The following is a 20,275-nucleotide window of genomic DNA, read 5'->3' as shown; positions in this document are numbered from 1 at the left end:
TCTCCTATGCAAGCAAGACTTTATCCTCTGTGGAGGAAAAATTCAACGATTGTGAGAAGGCACTCCTGGCAACGGTGAAACATTACCGCCCGTTCATCCAAGGGAAACACATCATAGTGGAAACTCCACACCAGCCTTTGCAATATCTCCAAAGTGACAGAATCTGTGCCGGAAATGTGAGTAATTCCAGAATAACTTCCTGGATTCTGTCAATGCCAGGCTTTACTGTGGAGGTCAGATATGGCCAAAACAAGAAGAGTCCCCTCGCGCAAGGTCTGGCTGACTTGCATGATTGTGCCAGAGAAAACTGTCTCGAGGACGAAAGTCTTAAAACCCAGGACAACATGGAGGCGCACCTGACTTCCCCACACAAAGTCTATGAAGAAGCCAAGTGTGAGGGAATGCCCACCGTTAATGTGGACGAGTGCTCCTACCATGTTGACAACAACGGGGGAAAGGAACTGGTGGCCGGCGTTGGGAATGCTTGGGTGAATGACCCCCACAACCCTCCGCTGGGTACAAAATCGGTCTCCGTAGTAGTCAGGTGGCAGAGCTGATGGCAGCTCATCAAGCCATCCTCACTGCTGTCCAACACCAACTCCACAAGCTGGTCATAATCACTGATTCAGATTATGTCCGGAACGGGTTCGTGGAGCAACAGGTTAATTGGAAAACCAGAGGCATGCTATGTGCTAACAATAAACCGCTTAAACAAGGCAAATTAATTCAAAATATTGATGATCTGGTCACCTCTAGTGGGATGACCATCTATTGGAAGAAGATCAAGGGTCATTCCAGAATAGAGGGACCAGACAAAACTGGAAACGACCTAGCCGATCAGCTGGCCAAAACCAGAGCCATCCAGGGGGATCTCCTTGAGATCGAGTCCCTGTTGGGGGAAATCCAGGTCTCTGCTATCACTAGGTCCCAGACAAATGCTCACAATAAACTCTCAACGGCCCAATGGAGTAAGGAGACCCCAGATGCTGATTTAATCATAGCACAAAAAGGGGATCCGATTATTGGTAAGTTTTATCAACACATAGAGGACCCTGAGAACTTTCCCCTGACGGATACCGATTACATTGGGAAAGAGGACCTCAGGGTGTTGATGAAATGTCCAAAAATGTTCCGAATCCAAGACGGTTTGTTGGTAAGGAGATCCATATCTGGCTGTGAGCAGGCTGGTCCCTACCTCATTCTGAAGCCTGATGCTAAGTCACACCGATGATGCGGCCACAGCCGGTCATCTGGGTTTTCACACTACTTTAGTAGTCTTGCGAGAGGTTGCATACTGGCCACACATGGGGCAGGACCTCGACCAATACTTGAAGGGGTGTCTTGTGTGTGCAAAATTTCAGCCAACTTCACTCACACACCCAGCTCCCCTCCAGAAGAGAGGGGTGACACTGCCTTGGTCAGATTTACAAGTAGATTGCATCGGGCCCGTGATTTGCTCCTCTAGGGGGAACAAGTACATGTTAACCGTAGCATGCTTGTTTACCAAATGGGTGGAATGTCTGCTGGTCCCAAATTGCAAGGCAAAAACAGCAGCTGCCCTGATGATCAATCACATCTTCTTGCATTTTGGCCTCCCCCAAAGGATTCAGTCGACCGAGGTAGTCACTTCACCAGCGAGGTGATGACAAAGATGTGGGAGATACTTGGGGTAAAAAGGAAACTTCACATTGCATACCGCAAGTCCTCTGGTGGTGGAGTTGAGAGGTACAATAAAACCATTGAGAGCATGTAAAAAAGGTTTGTGGCAGAATCTGGGCCAAGTTGGGAGATCCAATTACCGCTTGTCCTGATGGCCATCAGATCTACACCTTCTTCTGCAACTAAGATGTCTTCATTTGAGCTGATGACTGGACGAAGGATGTTGCAACCTCAGCATCTGCTCTATAGAACACAGGAGCAGACACTGATTAACGCCTCCACAACTCATGAGTATGTTGAGAACCTAAGAAAACACCTTCGACATGCTTTTGCATTAGCGGAATCTAGAAAGATCTGCAGAGGGCATGAAGACTCAGTATGATCTAAAAACCACCAAAAAGGAATACCAAGTAGGAGACAGGGTCTACTTGTACAATTTCCAAAGGAACCAGACCAAAGAGCGCACATTTTTGCCCAGCTGGCAGGGACCTTTTGACATTGTAGACAAAATCGCACCAGTCGCCTACAGAATCCGCATCCCCAAAGGTGACTGGACAGTAGAGAAATGGGTCCACATCAATCAGCTAAAGAGTTGCCACCCCAGGCACACTTTGCAACAAATAGAGGAGTCCATAGAAAACCCAGTGGGGAATACATTTGAAGAATATGAATATTTTAATTGTCACTGAATGCATGCGTATCCCACTGCTGTCATCCCGATTGGAGGACAGTTAGTGGGAAACTGCTGTAACTAGTTTGTGTTCTCTTTTATAGATTTGTACTGGTTGCACCATCCTTACCAAGGAGGACCTCCTCAGGGACCCGGAAGGAGAACTACAAGGAAATCAGGAGTGTCGCTCCACACTATGAAAGGAAGATCCCAGGGAAAGCGAGGAGGTGTTGTTCCATGTTCCGACCAGAGACAGCAAGTGGAGCAGGACGCACCGTTCTCTGATGGAAGAGGGACTCACACTTGCCTGACCCTGTTGTGACCCAAGGAGAAATCCTACTTGCCTGACTCCCCCTTGACTTGGAAAGCCCAGGAGAAGTCGGGGGGGGGTGGGTTTTCTTATATTGACCCACTCAACGGCATTGCCTTACATCACTGAGCTGCCTGTGCAGCAACATCAGAAAAATGACTGCGCTGACATCCAATGCGCACCAGGATCTCAAAATTATGTGTTTCCAGCCACCAGAAAAATGGCTGCACCACCCTGCCACACACATTTCGGGCGGGGGGAACAGAGTACACACTGCATGAGTGTGCCAGTGTGCTCTGCAACCTTTAACATAGAATTAAGTGAAATAGGCAGCATTGCCTTGCTGAAAACCCCCCAAATTCCCTTTAGATGACACCTTTTTCAACCTTTAAAAATGCTGCCTCACACTAAATTCATCCATTCCGGAAAGCCACTGTGATTAGTAAACCCTACCAGGCCCAGGAGAAGTCCTTGTGCTCAGCCAAACCGGGCCCAATTCTGAATTGACAAGCCCTGTCAAACCAATTCTGAAAAAAAATCAAGCAGGGGATTTGTTTTCAGTTTACACGGGAAACACGTCTATTTGCTTTGCAAATGTATCTAAAAATCAGCTGTTCAGAGAAAGACTGTAAATAGCTGAGCCAGGCCTGTTGAAATGTATCCATGCTGCAGAACAACTCCAGCATTCAAGAGAATAACCATAGCTGCATGGCAGTGTGTGAATTTGCTGGAAATGAAAATCGAATGTAGAAGAGAGAAATGTTAGCAGTTTTTAAACACATGTGGTAAAATGGGTTTTGCTGACTGAAGAAAAATTGCCTATTTCAAAGGAAAATATTGAGTGAAGGCCTGCTTATTTAGCAATGTAAAAGGATTATGTGGCTGGTGATAATACATGCATAGGCTATTTTAATTCCCCAGGTTTGTTTAGATCAAGACTTAAAATGAGAGAATAAAGATTAAGACACATAAGCTGAGTTTGCAAACTCTCAGGAAATACCATTTGTTCAAGTTTCATCCCTGCAACTTCCTTCAGGAAGAGAGGCACACCATAAACTTTCAGGACTCCAAAAGTGCTAATTGCCAGCCTGAAAAACATTGAATGGGTTAGGACAATGGGGGTTCGCATGCTCATCAGACATTCGTCTTTGCTCCAGGCTGGGACAATTGCAGTCCTGGGACACTCACCTGTCAAGTGTGAAGGGCAATAAAACTTTCAATTAAGAGAGAGGCCCCATCCTGCTTTAAAGAAACTGCCAGTTGGGGTCAGCTGACAAAATGGCCCAGCCCCTGCCATTTGCTTTTAAAGATTATTTCATGAAGAAACTTTAAAGACTTCTATCACTGCAGCAAGACTTTAAAAAATTATGAAAAATTCCCAGTTTAAAATTGATTGTGTGGGCTGTGTTTGAAAACTTGGTAGAATGTCGTGACACACTGTGGACAGAAACAGTGATATGTTGTATTATCAGAAAATCCTCCATGTTGCAAATGTCAAATTTTGTACATATATCCCTGGGGACAATTCACATTTGTGTATAAAATTGTAGAAAATTGGGCCCATTCATTAATATGTAAAATTGCCAAAATGTGTCAGAAAGGCGAGCCAAGGACCCACAGACTGGAGGTTTGGACTAATCTGTGCTGCACATCATATGTAACCTGTGGGTATAATTTTCCAAGAGATTAGAAGTAAAGAAATGCATGTTATTGGCAAAATCGGATTTTAAGTAAAATAAATGTGGGAGTGTTGGGTCATTGTAAACTTCACCTCATAAACCTGACATCATCCCCTCAGAAATCCAGCCAGTAGAGAGCCAGGCGAAGATTACTACCTTTGCCCAATCCTATTGTTAGGGGCGTGTTTAGCAAAGCCTGCCCCTGTCATGTACTGTGATGATGTCACCTGGCATTATAAATAAGAGCCCCTGACAAAACATGGGGACACACACTGATTCCTGATTCCTACGCCGGCATCCTGTTCTTGTCTGTTCCTGTCTTCATCTTGCATCTATCGATTTAAACTCCAGATACCAACCACAAGGCCAAGCAATTGCTGATCCTGCTTCAGCTAGGCCTCAATTCTAAAATAATCCCCATAACCAGGGAAGCACTGTGTTGTTTTGGAAAAGCATCCTGAATTTAACCTTGCTGCCACTCACTGCATGCTGCTGCTATCCTGCTATCCTGATGCCCTATAGTATCCAGTAACCAGAACTACCAGTCCAGAATAACTATCCTTTGGTATCCAGTCCCTGCCCAGCTGATTCTGCCCGCTGAGTTTGTCCAGCTGCCCTGTGTTAGACCAGATGCGTGTGGTGATCCAGAGCGCTGACTTTCCAAAATCCAAACCAAACTTGGACCGTGAGTATCAATAGGAACCATAGAAACATAGTAAACCTTGCCTTGCTTTGTTCCATTCCAATCTCTCAGTCACCCTATCCTTATCCTGATAACTGTAATATTGTCACAATCTTTATTGAAACCCTGCCTTTCATTCCTTGTGCTAGTGCTAATTTCTTTAATAATTTTGTCTTGTGAAATCCTAAGCCCTTAGTCCTCCCTCGGGTAATCAGACTGGGTCCACCAGGGGGGGCGCAGAGGTGCTAGGGTAGATTCCGCGTATCAACTCCAGAGCTTACTGTGTCTCAAGCTGGTAGCCTAGCCTGAATGCCCTAGCGTAAAGTAAAACCGTCCTTGGCAAAATTGATTTCTGTTCCTTTTTCGCACCTTTATTTTTCCAAAAATGCACCTCATTCTATCTGGCATAACTCACTCAATTTAACAGCTAGACACCTCGTTTCACTTCCACATGGTAGCTAGAATCCATAGCTACACCTCAACCCAACTGCATCCAGATTTACAATATTTCACCGTTTTCATTAAAAACTGTTTTGGTAAATTCAGGTGGGAATGAGCATTTTTGCAAAGTTTTACACGTGTTATTTTTACTATCAATTCTTTTAAACCTTCCATTCATTTTCGAATTGTATGCTTTTTCTCAATCTATTGCTTATGATTGCTTGTAACTCTCCAGTGTTGCTCCAGTAAAGAATTGTTTTTGTTTCAAGAGTTTTAGAGACATTCATTGTTTATCCATCCATTTCCCAGTGTCATTTTAGCATTGCCAGCGTTTAAATACGTTTTTCTCTCTTGTTTGGGGAGGTAAAGTCGAATTTCTATTCTGTTTCTTATTTGCCACTGCTGATTACCTGCTGATCCTTTTTATCCACTTAAAATGGATTATTTGTGGGTTGAGGGAACATTGCAGGGGGAAATTTTAACTCCAGTGCTATTTTACCTAGAATCAAAAGTGCTCCTATTCCCTGGTGTTTTGTAGTTGTGTGGGAGGCAGGGAAGTGCTCTGATACCCTGATTTGCTGTGGGAAATAGAGCTATTTTAGAAAATTGTTCAGGTTGCCTGGGAAGCATAAGCAAACAGCACACCAATCAGGCACCTGTGTAATAACAGCATGAGTCTCTGTGGCGCAATCGGTTAGCGCGTTCGGCTGTTAACCGAAAGGTTGGTGGTTCAAGCCCACCCAGGGACGGTGCATTTTGGCTCAAAAATTCAGCATGACCAACTATGAACTTCTGTTTACCTCTCGCAGGTCTCGTCTGCTGACGTCCAAAAAATCCAATAAACTGCAAGCAATTCTTCTCGCTTGCTTTAGTTTTTCAAAACTTGCCATTCAATTCATAAACATCAAGACTTCATGGGAAGGGTTTGGCTGCAGCGTGTACTGATGCACTGAAGGAAGCTATCCTAGCCAGTCTACCTAAAGAAGCAATGAGGCTCTGCAGGTGCATGTACGTCTCCTACCTTTATTCTGTCATCAGACACACCAGGTGGACTGCCACAAGGACCTCGTGGAGTAATGATAGCGCGGCTGACTCCAGATCAGAAGGTTCTGTGATCAAATCACGTCGGGGTCATGTTTGCTTTTCCCACTCTGAAATATAAAATTGCTCTTCAGTGTCTTGTTATTTCAACCTGACTGCATCTTTGTGCTCTGGGCGTAGTTTTTCTGGCGTTTCGTATGTAAGGTTTGCAGCAGGGAAGTATCCTATTGACAGACACCCATGAAGGACATGGTCAACCTTTAAAGCAGGCCAATCTCTATGTTTTACTTCATGCAGCAGAAGTATGTCTTCTTTACCATCTCTTCAAGTGGGCCTGATTGATGTGCTGTTTTGTGCACGCTACGTGGGCTTTGTAAAGCATACCTCTGCCATTTGCATGGCCTCCTAGCGCTGTCAATATTTTTGTGTAATCACTGAATGCTGCACTGTCCTGGGAACTCTAGGTGTGACTAAAGGATTTTTATGCTGGGGCCCCGAAAGGGGGTCGGCAGTCTAGTGGCAATGCCCTGTGAATTCAGGTACCGGTCTGGTGTCGGAAACCTGTAAGCGCCCTCCCAATCACCTGTCAGTCCTGGATTGTGAGGATTTCCCCTTATAATGGTCCCAGTAGACACATTTCCATTTTACTTTTTCACTCTCGCATTGCCTATTTCTCTTTCTCTCACAGATACATTATAGACAAGAGAGACATTGGCAGCGAAAGGGTTGCACAGCACCTCTCCTCATTTCCCTAAGTGCATTGCAAGGGGCTCTGGGAGGCGTGCACATTTGTCTGAAACACAAAGATCCGCTGGCAATAAAAAGCGTAGGACCCTAGTTCGCATTTCTTAGAAATTGAGGTGGCACTCAGAGTTGTCTCGGGCATGACTGTACCTTTCATAGGAGATGTGCTAATCCCCAAACCCTCTTCCTTTGTCCCAGTAATCTGTCCTAGGGCCTCTAGCAAGTTGTTTTCTGAAACAAAGCTTACCTGAACATCCTGTAAAATTGGTAATTTTTCAGTAGCAGTACAGTGCAGTATATAGCATTCCTGTTGCGCACAGCATCTAGATCCAAAAATTGCTTACTCTACCCCAGAGACTAGAATTCACCCAGTCAAACAGAGGGATCTATAAAGAGCATGTTAACCGAAAAGACGCTGCTGTTTTTGGCACAAAGACACAGAGTGTTCCACTCAGTAAACCTGAGTCATTTCTCCCGTGTTCTCTGGGCTCAGCCTACTGTCCCCTTTTAACACAAGTGTACAACTGTGGCTCTTTCCTCATAGCAAGTTATGCCTACAGAGAGGACATTTGGTGCACTGAGGATGGGTTATGTTCTCTCCCCTGTGTTTGTGGATTAGGGGAGGTAGGGAAGTGCTTGATACCCCGATTTGCTGTGGGAAATAGAGCTATTTTAGAAAGATTTTCAGGTTGCCTGGGAAGCATAAGCAAACAGCACACCAATCAGGCCCCAGTGTAAGCACTGCATGAGTCTCTGTGGCGCAATCGGTTAGGTCATTTGGCTGTTAACCAAAAGTTTGGTGGTTCAAGCCCACCCAGGTGTGAAAAGAGAAAAATAATATGAGACTGGGAAACCCGAAGGAAACACACCAAACACTGGTTACCAAGGAACATACAACGTACTTTATTTTAAGGTCAAGCAATGACAAATCGGATAGCTATCGGCCCTCAGATCAACACAACGAACTTCAACGGCGTTCGATGTATTCAGTAAGAGAGTGTACATTGGGACATTCAGGCTTATATACATTTCTCCAGCCTGTTGTCCAACCCCTTCGCGGGTTAACCATTCCATGAATGTATTACTGGTCTAGGGTCTCTGCTAGGTCAATCTTTTAATATATACATCAGTATGCGCATAGATCAGTTCCATTGATACAGGTCATCCATTTACACACAGGTGAACAGAAGGACAAGGTCTCAGTTCACGACCCTAACAAGTGGCCTGTAGGCAAGTTATACATTAGCTGTACGGAGGTCATGTCGACCTAGATTCTGTTCGGAATGGCATCATCCACCATTTTGATGTACAGGGTGATTTTTACAAAGCAAGAGAACCTAAAACGGCGGCTTGATTCAAGATGGCGGCCTACATCAATTTCTAAGGTCAAGACCTTGCCGTAGAGAGTTATTCGCGTACAGTTTTAAGCAACTTGGCGTAGGTCAATATACATACAATCATTACAATAGGAGGCATAATTTAATATCCAGTTTGACAAACCCTCCTTTTGGCCTATGCCAAGTGCTAACACTACTTCTGATCTCCTTGCAAGTAACTCCATACGTCATCGTCCATACAACCTGAATCGCTGTCAGAGATATCTATGGCCATCACTAAGATCTCTTTTAACACATACTCCTTGGAAGTTCTATCCGGGGCATATACTTTATGTCCTATCGTACCTATCGCCTGAGCACAAAATCCCCCTAGCATCAAACATATACTAGGCAGACATTGGATACAATAACAAAGGAATAGCAGAACTCCCAAAATGATCAGCAAAATTGAAAGTACCTTCCAACCCCAAGATCGCAAGAAATCCAAAAACCAAGCACTAAGATTCCAGTTCCCCTCGGGAACATGCACTTCTGAGCTAAGGACGTGCAGATTCTGAATTGCTTTAAAAATGGTTGGGGAGGAGTCTGGTACGAAAACACAGCAAGCGGACCCCACTAATTTACATACTCCACTACGTTCAGCCAGAATGACATCTAATGCCATCCGGTTCTGGAGTGCTACTAATCTTATTGCTTTCTGCTCTAATGTCATGTTATAGAGTATATCTGTGGTCCGGTTGATGGTTCTCTCCAGTACTCTCGCTAGTCTCCTGATGTCTTCGGAATTTGCTATCTGCCCCCAAAATGGCACAACTGATTTTGCTATATCTCCCATCACTTGTGCAGGGGTATCACCATTCTCGTCCCGCCATGGACGAGCCTTTGAAACTTCCAAAGTGCTTGCTATGAATATCCCAGGTAACAGGATCCCTAAATAACAGGTTCCCTGCCAATCCCTGGGCAACCATGGAAATGCTACATTAGCGCAAATGAAATAGACAGGTTCACCTGCATACAAAGGTCTGTTTTCCCCAGTCAAATTTGCAACATTGGCACAGCCTTTAAAATCTCCCATTGACTGGGTACCATTCCTCTGTATACAGAAGGAAACTGAATCAGGGCTATGGTTAACAGAGTAAGAAGGAGGCACGGCATCCTTATTGCCTATCGGAGCTATTTTAAAGGTAACCAAAGATTGGAAAGGACGAAATAGTCTATCAGAAGACCTAATTGAAGCAACATTGAGTTTACTCCTATTTGCGAAAAGCGAGCATCCCAGGGGAGTCAGAACACGTTTTTCAAAATTATTCAAATTAGTTTCATCAAAATTCCCCGAGATGCTATCATTCTATCAGCCAAAGAACAGTGCTCCAAGAGAGGCATAACAAGCAGTTGTCAAAGGTAGTGGATGAATATACCCTGTACCATCCAGACGTTTGAAGCAGGAGCCATCACAAAATAGCTCACCTTCCGCATTATCCAGAGGAGTGTCCTTAAGATCAATTCTGCCCTTTGTTTCTTGTTCAGTAATATACAGGCAGTCATGTGACTCATCATCACCGCAAACAGTATTTTGCGGGAAAGGTAGGAGTTCAGCCGGATTAAGAACACAACACCTCCTAATTTGTATTTGGGGAGCAAACAAAATCAATTCATATCTCGTCAATCGTGCGGAAGTGAGGTGTTGCGTTTGAGTTTTGTTCAATAGAACATCTACATAGTGAGGCACCATCAGGGTTAGATCATGGCCTATGACCATTCTCTCACTCTGCTTTACAGACGCGGCAGCAGCAGCGACAGCTCGCAAACATCTTGGCAAAGCGCATGCAACAGGATCAAGGGCGGAATAGTAGTAACCGCACAGCCTATTCTTCCCTCCGTGTTCCTGCATTAATACAGCCAAAGCACATCCATCACATTCATGCACAAACAACACAAAGGCCTTGTTGTAATTTGGTGTACCCAAAACCGGTGCAGAGCATAATGCAGTCTTGAGAAGCTCAAATGATTGTTGATATCCCGATTTCCATGGCAATGGCGAAGAAATGCCCTTCTTTGTCAAAGCCAACATCGGTTTTGTCACTTGTGAAATGTTTGGGATCCATAACCTACAGTAAGAAGCCATACCTATTAAGGCTCTGACTTCCTTCTGTGTATTTGGGACAGACATGCCAGAAATGTGTTTTATTCTTTCAGGTGTCAATCTTCTTCCCTCCTTTGACAGGAGGTAGCCTAAATAGGCGACCTCCTGGCAACAATATTGAAACTTTTTAAGCAAAGCTTTGTGACCATGCTTAGCTAGATGGATGAGCAACAATACAGTGCCCTCTTTACAAGAGCTCTCAGAATCTGCTGCTAAAACCAAGTCGTCAACGTACTGAAGCAGCGTACAAGTAGGGGGTAATTCAAGAGTATCAAGCTGTTCTTTCAAGGCCCTACTATAAATGCTAGGACTCTCGGTGTAACCTTGAGGTGCACGAGCAAATGTGAACGAGCGTCCCCCTAAGTTTAACGCAAACAAATATCTACTGTCCTTGTGTATAGGAATACTGAAGAAAGCATTCTTCAGGTCCACAACACTGAAGTAAGTAGCCGTAGCTGGAATCATAGTTAATATCGTCGCCACATCAGGCACAATTGGAAATTGTGGAGCGACAACTCTATTGATGGCACGCAAATCAATTATAAAATGAAACGGAATAGCATTATCACCTTTTTTGTACACGGGTAAGATCAGACTATTGCACAAACTTCCTGTGATCTCCTCAATCACCCCACGATGCACAAAATCGGAAACAATGCTCTTCAAAGCTCACTCACCTTCAACCGAGATCTTATACTGCGGGATACGTGGCAGCTTAATACCATGTTTCAAGAGTATTCTAACAAGCTCAATCTGTAGAACACCGACATCATTGTCGTCAGCCGCCCACAAATACTCCGGGACCTTACTGAATTCTGGTGGCAAAGGTCTAGTCAAAAATTGTGAAACAGAAAACTGCTGTGGTGAAATCGTCAAACGCGCTCCATCAGATGAACAATGAATTACCGCATTTAACTCCTTCAATAGATTCAACCCCAACAAATTCTCTCCACAATTCGAAGTCAAAAGAAATGGACAATGGTCCGTAAAGGGACCCAAAGAAATAGGTACCGGCGAAGAAACCGGACAAATGACTGGTGTGCCAGAAAACCCTACAGAGACATTGGTTTGCCCTGACAGTGGAATGTTTGGAACCCGAGAATGATCAATGGAGCACTTCTGTGCTCCAGTGTCTATCAAGAACTGATGTTTCCTATTTCCCACTACCATTTCAATGTAGGGACCTTTCTGACTAACGGGAATAGGTGTAGGTTCCAAACCCTGCTTCGGGCAATCCTAACGAAACAGAATATCATCAGAAGGAAGCTCCTCAGAGAGGTAAGCAGCAGAAGGGTGATCGAATATGTTTCTAGTATCCACACTCGAAGTCTGATTGTCCTGTGAAAAAGTTTGCTGAGGATCCTGCGAAAACTTACCTCTACCAGGGCCCTCCACCCTGGGGCGACCTCTGGGTCGTCTACCCATACTCCCAAATGTGTTATTCGACCTCTGTCGAAGGACGGGGCATTGTGCATGCCAATGACCCTCCTGGCGACAATAGGCACACTGGTTAATGTTCACAGGACCCAAGGGCACGTTCCCTTGTGGAACATACTGACCTCTAATCTGCGAACTACCCACTCTGGGGCCTCTATTAATTTGTTGTAACAATACTTCAGTCTTTAAGTCTCCTTTTCTCTTTTCTACTCTATCTTTTTCATTATTGACACGGTTCTCGTTGTACTGAGCCTTGTGCAGTACTTCTGATTGGGATTTCGCCTGCCAAGCACTCTCGGAAGACATAATCTGTGACTGGATGTCAGGCAGCAATCCACGCACAAATTTGTCTACAAATAACCTTTTCCCAGACTCTGTACCTAAATCCTGTCCACTGAAGTCCAAGAATACTTGTTCGAACCGATTAAAGAACTCGCTGGCACCCTCAGATTTTCCTTGGACACAGGCCGTAAGCTTGTCCCAAATAATTCTTTTTTCGGGAATTATAGTTTTTAATTTCGCAATGATTCTGTCAGGCAAAGTGAGTATCACCTGAGGCGGTCTCTCACCAGCTTGCCTTTCCCCGTCAAGCCTAGTTATATTATCCCACGTACCTCCCAACCCAGGTGCATCATCTATTGTTCTAACCTGCTTCCACAAATCTACGGGCAGGAGTAGAGGGAATAATAAGTCAATAACGCCTAGGGTGAACACTGAGGACTGCAAGACGGACTCTGTCTCTTTATAGAATCCTGTCGGATTTTTCCTAGTTTCGGGAATAGATTGCCTAATAGTGTTCACTTCCTGTCGCAAAAACGGGATGTGAACAAACTGCGATACATAATGTGCGGGTATGTCCACAGCAGCTATACCTGCTGCAGCATTAGCGGCAATCTCAACTTTTGGGACAAATGTCGGAGGCACCTCTCTCATAGGCAACTGAGATATAGGCAACTCCGAACGCTTACTAAGCAACAGAGCTAAGTCGAGCGCTAAAGCAGTCAAAGAAGTGTCAAGTGAAAAAGTTCTCTTATAAATACCCAGTAACTCTGTGGGACAACTAACCTTCTTCCTCACACATTCATCCTGCAGGTACTCTACCATTACCTGAATCACCTTCCTCTGCATTTCTAGCGTATATTGACTGTATGTGTCATATACCTCAACCGGAGTTATCGATAAATCCGAAATCCATCTAATCGCATCTCTTGTACAAATTCGTGCTTCCTCAGATGCCCATTTACGACACGGAAGAAATCATACTCTCTTCTTTGTCATCCTCATTCTGTAACTTCTCCAAATCTCTCCTATACTCAAACAACCTGTCGACATGCTCATGTATTTACTCCACAATATCTCTTGATAGTGCTAAAGTATTCAGATCCCTCATCCCTTGTGGGAGATCCGCACTATTTAATTTACCCCACATTACGCATAAATGAATCCCTAAACCTTCAATAAAAACATTTTTCTTAGGAAAATTATCCATATTAGACAGTGTGGCAAAAACATTAGCTCGATCATCTCTCTCCATACAATGCTTAGCCCATGCAAACGAATCCCGCTTTTTATCTGTAGGGACAGTATTACGAGTAACAACCTTCGACCCTGCACCCCGATCAACTATAGTCGGTACAGAACCCCTCGGGAGTGGAGGTGCAGGCAGATTCAATGGAGGTGTTATTACTGGTGCAATGGGAAGAGGTAGTAGAGCAGGCGGAGGAACAACAGCCGGAAGAATAGGAACAACAGGTTGAGCAGGGAGGGCAGGAATAACAGCACAAAGAGGCAAAGCAACAGGAAGAGGATCATACGGAGGTGGTGCAAAGGCACCAGGCCTTCGCTCGTTTAACAATTTGTCTAGAAACTCGTCAGAAACATGAAGGTCTTTAGAAGGATAGATTTTCTGAATACTGAGTGAGAAAGCCCTATCCATGTTCCTAACTGACTCAGACTGTTTGTCCTGATCATATAACAACGCCTTTTCAGCGTTCGTTTTATGACGGCGCGCATGTTTTTCCCTACTCTTAAGCTGCTGCAACGCTTCTTTTTTCCAATTCTGTAGAACATCAAATGCTGCGGGTCCGGCCTTTTTCTTTAACAAGACCGACTCTAAGTATTCAATACGAGGGATCTCAAAACTACCATTGATTGGCCACTGAAGTTTGGAGGCATGTCTGGTTTGTCTGTGCCAAATATCATTAAATACTACACTTCCAATGCCATGTTTACAATACATAGTAAACGCCGGCGACCCCTCCTGTGGTGCCGGGCGGCTAAATTCCAAAGATTGTCGATCGCTGCGGAATAATGCCCTAAAGCAGCTAGACAATTTCCCAGTCATTTCTCAAAAACTTGGTGTTACCTGGTCAATAATTGTGTCTGCAGATACAATGCGCCAAATTCAAATTGTCAGGGTTAAATTAAGAGTCGGGTCACGACTCACCTGACCAAACCTAAGGAGGACCGTACGGTTTATCAAAGAACTTACCTAACAAATTTTACCTTGTGTTTGGTGATTTCAGCAAATCTGCCCGCCTCAAAATTGGACCCTCGTCAAGATGCCGTCTCAGACCGCACGGCTATCGTCCAAGGATCGGATCGTACATCGCTGTAGAGGTGTCGCGTCTCGTTCAGTCGGTCCCATAGTATCACACCGTCCGATCCCGGTCCGATAGCATGCGTCAACCTTCAATGGTCCGGCATGAAAAGAGAAAAATAATATGAGGCCGGGAAACCCAAAGGAAACACACCAAACACCGGTTACAAAGGAACATACAAAGTACTTTATTTTAAGGTCAAGCAATGACAAGTCAATGACAAATCGGATAGCTATTGGCCCTCAGTACAACACAACGAACTTCAACGGGGTTCGATGTATTCAGTGAGAGAGTGTACATTGTGACATTCAGGCTTATATACATTTCTCCAGCCTGTTGTCCAACCCCTTCGCGGGTTAACCATTCCATGAATGTATTACTGGTCTAGGGTCTCTGCCAGGTCAATCTTTTAATATATACATCAGTATGCGCATAGATCAGTTCTGTTGATACAGGTAATCCATTTACACACAGGTCAACAGAAGGACAAGGTCTCAGTTCACGACCCTAACAAGTGGTCTGTAGGCAAGTTATACATTAGCTGTACGGAGGTCATGTCGACCTAGATTCTGTTCGGAATGGCATCGTTCACCATTTTGATGTACAGGGTGATTTTTACACAGCAAGAGAACCTAAAATGGCGGCTTGATTCAAGATGGCGGCCTACATCAATTTCTAAGGTCAAGACCTTGCCGTAGATAGTTATTCGCGTACAGTTTTAAGCAACTTGGCGTAGGTCAATGTACATACAATCGTTACAATAGGAGGCATAATTTAATATCCAGTTTGACACAGGGACTTTGCATTTTTGCTCAAAAATTCAGGGTGACCTACTAGGAACTTCTGTTTACCTCTCGCAGGTCTTATCTGCTGACGACCAAAAAATCCAATAAACCGCAAGCAATTCTTCCCGCTTGCTTTAGTTTTTCAAAACTTGCCATTCGATTCATAAACATCAAGACTTCATGGGAAGGGTTTGGCTGCAGCGTGTACTGATGCACAAAAGGAAGCTATCCTAGCCAGTCTACTTAAAAAAGCAATGAGGCTCTGCAGGTGCATGTATGTCTCCTACCTTTATTCTGTCATCAGAAACACCAGGTGGATTGTCTGAAGGACCTCCTGGTGCAATGGTAGTGTGACTGACTCCAAATCAGAAGGCTGTGTGTTCAAATCACAATGGGGTCATATCTGCTTTTACCACTCTGAAATATAAAATTGCTCTTCAGTATCTCGTTAGTTCAACCTGACTGCATCATTGTGCTCTGGCCTAGTTGTTCTGGAATTTCGAATGTAAGCTTTGCAGCAGGGAAGTATCATATAGACAGACACCCATGAAGGACATGGTCAACCTTTACAGCAGGCCAATCTCTATGTTTTACTGCATGCATCAGAAGTATTTCCTCTTTACCATCTCTTCAAGTGGGTCTGACTGATGTGCTGTTTTGTGCATGCTACGTGGGCTTTGTAAAGCATACCTCTGCCATTTGCATGGCCTCCTAGCGCTGTGAATATTTTCGTGTAATTGCTGAATGCTGCAGTGTCCTGGGAACTCTAGGTGTGACTAAAGGATATATGCTGGGACCCTGAAAGGGGGTCGGCAGTCTAGTGGCAATGCCCATCACTTTGCAGTTTGGGTTTGTGAGTTCAGGTACCTGGCTGGTGTCGGAAACCTGTAAGTGCCCTCCCAATCAACTGTCAGTCCTGGATTGTGAGGATTTCCCCTCATACATTTCCATTTTACTTTTTCACTCTCGCATTGCCTATTTCTCTTTCTCTCACAGATACATTATAGACAAGATAGACATTGTCAGCGAGAGGGTTGCACAGCACCTTCCCCCATTTCCCTAAGTGCATTGCAAGGGGCTCTGGCAGGCGTGCACATTTGTCTGAAACACAAAGATCCACTGGCAATAAAAAGCGTAGGACCCTAGTTCGCATTTCTTAGAATTTGAGGTGGCACTCCGAGTTGTCTTGGGCGTGACTGTACCTTTCATAGGAGATGTGCTAATCCCCAAACCCTCTTCCTTTGTCCCAGTAATATGTCCTAGGGCCTCTAGCAAGTTGTTTTCTGAAAGAAAGCTTACCTGAACATCCTGTAGAAATCATAAAAAATACAATATTACGGCTGTTACACCGAGCAACGGAAAAATACACTGACACGGGTTTATAAATATTCCCAGAATCTTTATTACAAAACTGAACAGTATTCAACAAAGTACACAAATAGCTATTTTGCCGTCAATACATCACAGAGACCACCAGCAGGTCCAATATGAGCAGTGAGGGAATTTCCTAGCTGGACATCGGTGTTTTTATACAGTTTGTAAAATGATGTCCAGCCCCCTTACGGGTTAATCATGCACTGGGCTAGGGTCGCGCCAGGTTCACTTTCCTAATTTACATATCTCGTGCATGCGTTTTACCTTTCAATACATTTACTAACACACTCCATTATTATTCAATTTACCATTTACACTCTACATTTATTGCTTTAATACAGACCAAGCAATGTTTCGCATGTTTCTATTTGGATAGCATTACTGTTCTTGTATACTTGTAGTTTAATATTGGCATTTCAAGTAATCCCCTGCTCCGAGGTCAACAAAGGACAAGGTGTACATGACTCTAACATGTAGCCTGAAGGCAGGTTGAACATTAACTCCCCTACAGAGGTTGGAGAGGTTAAGGCAAGAACAAGGACACACGAGACGGCCATTTTAGATTACAGGGTGACTTTGTACAAAACCCCAAAATGGCGGTTTCTAGCCTAAAATGGAGGCTGGATTCAAGATGGCGGCTTTCATCAATTTCTAAGGTCAAGACCTTGCCGCAGAGAGTTATTTGCATACAATTTTTCAAGCAACTTGGCGTAGGCCAATATACATACAAATCGTTTGTAATAAGAGGCATAATTTAATATCCGGTTTGACAAACCCTCCTTTTGGCCTATGCTAAGTGCTAATACTATTTCTGATTTGATTGCAAGTAACTCCATGCGTCATCGTCCAGACACCCTGAATCATTGTCGGTCATATCTATTGCCATTAGGTCTGATACCAGAGTTTCCTTCAACACATACTCTTTGGAGAGCTCCTTTGGGGCGTATATTTTATTCCCCAATACACTTATTGCTTGTGCACAACATCCCCCTAATACTGAGCATATATCAGGGAGACACTGTATACAACAACAAAGAAACAGAAAACTTCCCAAGATAATCAGTAGGGCCGAGAACAACTTCCATCCCCATGACCGTAGGAGGTCCCAAAACCATGTACCAAGTTCCCAATTTCTCTCAGGAACATGCACTTCTGAACTAAGGACATGTAGATTTTGGATCGCCCTAAAGATTGTTGGAGAGGAGTCTGGAACGTAAACGCAGCAAGCGGAAGCCACTAATTTACATACTCCTCCTCGCTCTGCCAGGAAGGCATCTAATGCCATCCGGTTCTGAAGAGCCACTTATCTTATTGTATCGCTCTCTGGTTTAGCGTCATATTATAGAGTATGTTAGTGGTCCGATTGATGGTTCTCTCCAATACTCTCGCTAGTCCCCTAATATCTTCCGAATTCGTAATTTGCCCGAAAAAATGGTACAAAAGATTTCATAATATCTCCTAAAGTTTGTGCTGGAGTATCCCCTTTTACACCTCGTCATGGACGAGCCTTTGAGATTTCTGTAGTACTGGCAATAAATACCCCAGGTAATAGAATCCCCAAATAACAGGTTCCTTGCCAATCCCTGGGCAAGCACGGAAAAGCCACATTACCGCAAACAAAATAGACAGGTTCGCCTACGTACAGGGGTCTGTTTTCACTAGTCAAATTCACAACGTTGGCGCACTTTCTAAAATCACCCATTGACCGTGTTCCATTCCTCTGTATGCAGAAGGATACTGAATCGGGCTGTGATTAACAGAATAAGATGGAGGCGTGGCATCCTTATTGCCTATAGGAGCCATTTTGAAAGAGATTAAAGACTGAAAAGGACGAGACAATCTATCAGAGTGCCTAACAGAAGCAACGTTTGGCTTGCTTCTATTTGCAAAAAGCGAGCATCCCAGGGGCATCAAAACATTCTTTTCAAAAATATTTAGATTTGTACCATCAAAGTTCCCCGAAATGCTATCATTCCATCGAACAAAAAATAGTGCTCTAAGGGAAGCGTAACAGGCAGTTGTCAGAGGCAGAGGGTAAATACACCAACCTAGCCCTTTATCCCCATGTTGCGGTAAACGTGTACAGATCCATCAATTGGTCTTATTAAAAATTGCATGAGTGGCATTCATGATTAATAAGAGGGTATTATTCTGATAATTCCGTCTATGCAAAGAATCTCTAGGCGACAAAGTATGCAATTGCACGGAAGGAGTGGGAATCACAGATACATTCCCAATAGATAAAAAGTCCTCTAACGGATATGCTTCTTCCAGATACCATAACCCAAACCCAAAAGTCATTACAAATCCAGTAATTACGACGAGAAGGCAACAATACACTTTGGGGGTCCCCTTACATACTTGATCATTGTCTCTGCTAGTCATATTTTTATATAAAAGTTCAGTACGAGCGGTAGCGGGTGCAGGCATCGTAGTCTTCAATCGAAAAAACACCAATTGTTTGTTTGCTGGCGACTCCAGTCGCGCATCTTCTTAATGTCTTTCCCACAACCCTTAGCCAACAGAATCTTTCTGTACAATCGGGCCAAAAAGACAAGCCCTCGAATGATTTTTTTCCCAGTCGCACAGTCAGACCATGCTGTACATTTATTTCCTTGGGCGCAAATTATATTTTTCAATTTCTGGTGAGAACAAAGTGTCGTCACTTCCTCCTGGAAGTGGTGAACGAACGGAAATGGGATCAAGAAAGGATTGATCCGGGAGTTCCACTGTTGGGGAGTGCGGAGACAAGATGGCCGTTTTGTCCGGCCCTGCGGATTCTGAAGCGGTCTCCGATTCTCCCTTGGTGATTGTTACTGTGTCAGCCACGCGAGTTACAGCAGTGGGAAGAGATTCTGTGTCTTCTGTATCGTATGGCACGGGCTGTGGGAACATTTGGTGTGCGTCGCATGGATCCAGTGTTTTCGACCCGCTACCCGCACGGCAGTCTGGGTGACTTGCAGGACCTGGTAGGGACCTGTAAGAGTATTTAGCATTATTTTTATGCAGCACCACTGCATGGGTTTGGTGCATTTCTATAATGCGGTACAGCAAGGCATGTGTTGCCAGTGTGACATGGACATGTAAATGAAAACAGGCTATTCAGTCAAAAACGATTTCTACATTTAAAATGCAAATACTTTTTTTTCACAGTTAAAAGCATATTTTAGCGGTAGCTGTGTGCATGATTCCATTCAGTATTCAGTATATAAGTGTATGTTTTCTGAACGGAACATAATAATAATATAATGAAATAGACTACTGCTGGAGGTACATGAGTCAGCAGAAAGAGAGGCCCTGGACATAGTTCACCGATGTAGGTAAGTTGGTGATAAATACTGCATGTTAGCTTGCTGTCGTAGATAAGTGAGTG

General features: G+C 44.1%; 1 non-coding gene across 1 annotated transcript; it reads left to right on the top strand.

Moving 5' to 3' along the window:
• The first annotated feature begins 6,116 nt into the window (after window positions 1–6,116).
• Window positions 6,117–6,190, top strand: TRNAN-GUU (transfer RNA asparagine (anticodon GUU)). Its single transcript has one exon. It is a non-coding gene; the product is annotated as a tRNA-Asn (tRNA).
• Window positions 6,191–20,275: the final 14,085 nt, after the last annotated feature.

Source organism: Ambystoma mexicanum, chromosome 11 (assembly GCF_040938575.1).
Source record: "Ambystoma mexicanum isolate Mex_15411 chromosome 11, UKY_AmexF1_1, whole genome shotgun sequence".
Classification (NCBI taxonomy): domain Eukaryota; kingdom Metazoa; phylum Chordata; class Amphibia; order Caudata; family Ambystomatidae; genus Ambystoma; species Ambystoma mexicanum.
This window is presented reverse-complemented; position numbering and strand designations above follow the sequence as displayed.